At 40.0% G+C, this 6046-nt stretch overlaps 1 non-coding gene across 1 annotated transcript; it reads left to right on the plus strand.

Annotated features, from left to right (window-relative positions):
* The first annotated feature begins 4366 nt into the window (after window positions 1–4366).
* On the plus strand, window positions 4367–4472 carry LOC144714092 (small nucleolar RNA R71). The gene has a single exon (XR_013584247.1). It is a non-coding gene; the product is annotated as a small nucleolar RNA R71 (small nucleolar RNA).
* Window positions 4473–6046: the final 1574 nt, after the last annotated feature.

Raw genomic sequence — 6046 nt, forward strand, 5'->3', positions numbered from 1 at the left:
CAAGCTTTTCCAAACACCAACCTGAATGGCGACATTCCTAACGGGGTTTTATATGCCGTCCGATATGCCCATAACGCATCCGGCAATTTGCTCGACCAATCCTTTCCATTAGGGTTAATAATTTTCTTCAAGATTTTTTTTATTTCTCTATTGGAGACTTCCACTTGGCCATTGGCTTGAGGATGATACGGAGTGGTAAGCCGATGATGAACTCCATATCGTTTTAACAACTCTTTAAAGACTTTGTTATTGAAATGAGTTCCACCATCGCTAATAATGGCTCGTGGGCATCCAAACCGAGAGAAAATATTATCCTTGACAAATTTAACAACTTCTTTATGATCATTTTTTCGTGTTGGTATGGCTTCTACCCACTTAGAGACATAATCTACACCTACCAAAATATATTCATAGCCCAAAGAAGGAGGAAAGGGTCCCATGAAATCAATGCCCCAAAGATCAAACAACTCAACTTCAAGGATAGGGTTTAAAGGCATAGCGGCATTGCGACTTACATTGACCACCGCTTGACATCGAATGCATCTCTTGCAGAATTCATATGCATCCCGATGAAGATGAGGCCAATAAAATCCACATTGTAGGACCTTATGTGCCGTTATCTTGGAGGCGTAGTGTCCTCCGCATAAGGATGAGTGACATGATTCCAAGACTCTCCATTGTTCATCCTCGGTATACATCTCCTAAAAATTTGATCGACGCCTAATCTAAATAATTCAGGCTCATCCCAATAGTAATACTTGATATCCTTAAAAAACTTTTTTCTATCATCATAATCCCAACCTTGAGGCAATTGCCCGATTACTAAGTAGTTTACTATATGAGCATACCAAGGCAATTTCCGTGTAGAAATTTCTAAAATATGCTCATCAGGAAAAGAATCTGTGATGGGAGTTAGGGCTGGCAATGATAGGCGGGAGAGGTGATCAGCCGCACCATTATCCACTCCCCGCCTGTCTTTAATTTCAATATCGAATTCTTGCATAAGTAGGATCCATCTCATTAATCTAGGTTTTGTCTCTTTCTTACTTAACAAATGTCTAAGTGCAGCATGATCTGAAAAGATTATAATCTTACTCCTATTAGGTAAGATCGAAATTTATCCAAAGCAAAGACGATTGCAAGTAATTCCTTCTCTGTGGTAGAGTAATTTACCTGAGCGGCGTCGAGAGTCTTACTTGCATAATAAATAGCTGTCGGTTTCTTGTCTTTGCGTTGTCCCAACATAGCTCCCACTGCATAATCTGAAGCATCACAAAAAATCTCAAAGGGTTCACTCCAATTTGGAGCTTGTAAGATGGGAGCCGTAACTAATGCTTCTTTAATCAAATTAAAAGCCAAATTGCATTCATCATTCAAAATAAGTTCTTTGTCTTTAGATAGAAGCAAAGTGAGAGGTTTAGCCACTTTGGCAAAATCTTTAATAAAACGACGATAAAAGCCGGCATGGCCCAAAAAACCCCTAAGTTGCTTTAGGGTCGATGGAAGTGGAAGCTCCTTGATGATCTCGATCTTTGCCTTGTCCACAGCCAGCCCCTCCTTGCTGATATGATGACCTAAGGCATCCCCTGTCCACCATAAAATGGGATTTCTCCCAACTGAGCACTAACTTGTTTTCTTCGCAAATCTGTAACACTTTATCCAAGTTAGACAAACAAGACCCAAAAGATTCACCAAACACGGAAAAGTCATCCATGAAAACTTCAAGACATGTACCAATTAAATCAAAAACATTGCACTCATACACCTTTGAAAGGTTGCTGGTGCATTACAAAGTCCAAATGGCATTTCTCTAAAAGCAAATGTTCCTAAAGGACATGTGAACGTAGTTTTATCTTGGTCACTTTCATGAATGCTAATTTGATTATATCCTGAGTACCCATCCAAGAAACAATAAAAACTCTGTCCAGCTAATTTTTCAAGTATTTGATCAATGAAAGGTAGAGGATACTGGTCTTTTTTTGTTGCTAGATTTAACTTTCGGTAATCTATGCATACTCGCCAACTCGATGCTACCTCGTCTGGATCTCTTCTCCATCCTGATTCTTTTGGACAGTAATCCCTGTTTTTAGGTACCACATGAATTGGACTCACCCACTTACTATCTGAAATTGGGTAAATGAATCCTGCTTTCAGCCATTTGGTAATCTCCTTCGACACCACATCGTAAAGATAAGGATTTAATCTACGTTGATGCTGAACTGATGGTTTGGATCCTTCCTCGATAAAAATTCTATGCTGACAGATATCAGGACTAATTCCCTTGATGTCGTCTATGGTCCATCCAATAGCGCTCTTATGCTGTCGTAAGACATCTAATAGGTTAACTTCCTGCTCTAAAGTGAGGGTTGAAGAGATAATTACTGGATATGTCTTTCTTGGACCTAAAAAAACATATTTAAGGTGAGAAGGAAGAGGTTTCAATTCTAATTCTTCAGTGGGCGTAGATCTGTAGTTATTCATGTTTTCACCCTTCATTTCACCATGGTCGTCCTTCTCCCCCTCATAGGCACTCTCATTCACCGCCATCACCTCATAGATTACTTTCCCTATAACATGGCATTCATCATTTTCATCATCTAGGGAACATGTATAAATGTCTTCCTGGCTACTATTGGGATACTTCATCAATTGAGAGATTGGTAACTCAACCTCTTCTTTTCCCATGCGCAATTTGATTTTCCTGCATTCCAATCTGTGTTCACTCTTGCGGTAGCTAGGAATGGCCGTCCTAAAATAATCGGTGCATGACTAATTTTTCCTGAAATTTTTACATCCACTACTATAAAATCGACAGGAAATGAACACTTTTCTACTTTCATCACCACATCCACCAGCTGTCCCTACGGCCTTCTACTTGATCCGTCCGCTAACTGCAATTCTAAATTTACAGGTTGTAATTCACCAAATTTAAAAGTCTCAAGTAGGGCCTTAGGCATGATATTCACACTTGCTCCTGAATCAAGTAAAGCTTTGGTGAATACTTCCCCCCTAATTTCGCATTTGATCACTGGTGCTCCCGGATCCTTGCGCTTTTGAGGTAATTCATGCAGAAAAATTGAACGAATATTCTCAGAAAGTTGAATCCTCTTTTGCTTCCTAGGAGGTGTACACAGGTTTTTCACAAATTTGGAATAATCAGGGATGTACTGGATCGCATCTAAAACAGGAATTTCGACAGTAGCCTCTTTCAAATACTCAAGAAGTGGGCTGTCTTTCGATTTTTCTTTCTTCGCTTGTAAGGCACTAGGGAAAGGGATAGGTGGGCAATATGTTTTGGGGTTGGGTTCCTTTTCCAGATTTTCCTCTACCCTTCATCCTCATCCTTTTCTACTTCCTCTAACTTATCCTCCACTTCATTTCGTTTCTCTATAGCTGCAAATGGATTAGCCAACTCTTTCCCACTCCTAAGTTTTGATATAGCACTCAGCTCTCCTATTTCTTGTTGTTCAGTCAATGCATGCATGTCATGAATATGCTCATTAACTACACTACACATGTCATCAACATAAAGTAAATTGCTAGGATTAATACAGGCCTGAGTAGGAGTTTACCTGATTTGGCGCCCATCTTCATAGGGTCTTCACACGTACCTTGCGGTGCTCCCCGCAGCGCAAATTGTTGACCGCTGTGAAGGCAGATCTCTGCCTTGAGCTTCTCCATCTCCCTCCGATGCCTCTCCTCCATTTCTTCAAAAGCTTGAGCATCCTCTTCTTGTCTTCTTGCAGCTCCTCGATAACCTTGGTGAGAGTCGCATTAGTGGGATCTGAAAAATTTGGTAAGGTTGATAATGTTGTTGGTGTTGGGGATTGTTCGCCTTGGATTGGAACTGTTGTTGGGGTGGTCGGTTGTTGTTGTTCCATCCCTGTCCTCCTAAGTTTCCTCTAGTTCCCCATTGGACATTGCTCCTTCTTGCCTGCCTATAGCATTCACTTCTGATATCATAGGGCATTCTTCTCCGGTGTGGCTATCACTTGAGCACATTTCACGTCGATTTATTTGGTTGGGTGCTCTTCCGCTATTCTGCCCTTGCCATAGTGAGCTTATTTTTTTATTCTTCTTTTCCATTGCTTTTCCCATCATTACACCTATCTGTTTTTCAATTCTATCCATAGTAATCTGGTGTTCAACCCCTCTAACATCCAACAGTCCACCTTTCCGATGGGTAACCCTAACATGATCGGAGGCATCTTGGTGATAGGCTAAATTATCGGACATTTTTTGTAGTAGTGCCATAGCTTCATCTTCATACATGTCAGCTATTGCTCCTCCACTCGAGATATCAACTCTGCCTCTCTCCGCATCATTTAAGCCTTCATAGAAAATTTGCACTAACTCCCATTTTTGAATGCCATTGTGGGGGCACTTCCTAATGAGCCCCATCAATCTCTCCCATGCTTCGCTAAATGTATCATTTCCCTGCTGAAAATTTCTAATTTCTCTTCTGAAAGAATTTGTCCTAGCCACTGTAGAATATCTTGGTAAGAAGCTCTTCTCCATATCATTCCATGATTCAAAATTTGTTCCCAATGTTCTAAACCAATCCTTGGCTCTATCCTTAAGGGCATGAGGGAATAGTTTCATTCTCACAACTTCCTTTGAAATTCTGGGGTAAGTGCAACTATCACATGCTTCATAAAATTTTCTAAGAAGTCATAGGGCTCTTCGTTTGCCTTCCCCAAAAGGACGGTAATAGCTGAAATTGGTGTGGATCGATTCTAAACATCACATCTTCTCCAATCGGGGCAGATATCCTGGTTAAGATGGGGGTTTCTGCTGGTGTGGAATACTCTCTAATCCTCCTCCGTCCATCGTTAACTACCTCAGGGTTTCCTATTCCATTACCTATTGGGTCCATTGGTACGGGTCTAATCAATATCTCCTCTACAAATGTGGGTTCGGTGAAAGACGACTCGGGTGTGGTGGAATCTACTACAGGGGGATTTCTGTCACTGCTCCCTGATTCAAATCCAGACCGAAGCTTCATACAAAACCACTAATTCAAACACAACACTCGTTAGTCGTTAAAAACCAAATACCGTCTTAAATCAAAATCAATAATAAGGAGACTTAACAAACTCGTGAGCAACAATTAACCACTGTGTTTACAAATAAAAATATGTTGAATTCCTAAGTGTTGCCTCCCCGGCAACGGCGCCAATTGATGAGCGAAAATAGGGTGAAAATTACGCAAATTTTTAGCCCTTGTCGTTGTGAATTTTTGGCTTATGCAATAAAATTTATAAAACTCTACTTAATATGTATAGTGATAAGTATGAGTGTCGTCCAAGGGAGGCAAGTAGGAATTTCAATTTGATTTAATTTTTGGTGTTTTAGATCCTAATTAGAGTGAATTTGATCTTCAATGAGGATCAAGTCACCCTAATTAGGTGAGAATTTAGAGAGGGGGGTAGGAGAGATGGGAAGATTAGAAGAATTAAGAGCTCTAAATTTCCTTCTTTGATCCTAATTAAAGGATCCAAGAAATCATTTAGAGAGGTTGAAAGAGGGTTCTTAAAATGAGTTGGGTTGATTTTTCAGATTGATAATTCAGAACTAAAATGGGGTAAATTGAGACTTCTAAAAATTAAAACTAAATTTTTATAATTTTCTTTTGTAATGCAATTGAATGCCCAGGTAAAATTCCTCAATTTCGCCTCTCAATCCTAATCAGGGCTTGTACATGCCGCTCAAGCCAAGCGATTTAGGAGTTCAGACTAGAATGGAGATGAAGAAACAAACAACTTAACCTATTTCATTCAAAATGCACAAAAGTTTGAATACAATGAAAGAAAAAAATACCAAAACTGTTGATCCAGGCTGGGACTCCTCTCTGTCTTGCAGCTGTGATGAAGCACCCTCCAGACTGAGCTCCCCCTCTCGAAATTCAGCTTTTATACTTAGGTTATAGGGTAAAAATCACCATTTTACCCCCATTTAGTACTTAATATTTATCTATCAATGTAGGCTAGATCTGAATGATCTAACCGTACAGATAGAAAGAGGGGATCAAGACGAACAAATCCAT

Source organism: Wolffia australiana, chromosome 16 (genome assembly GCF_029677425.1).
Source record: "Wolffia australiana isolate 7733 chromosome 16, ASM2967742v1".
NCBI lineage: Eukaryota > Viridiplantae > Streptophyta > Magnoliopsida > Alismatales > Araceae > Wolffia > Wolffia australiana.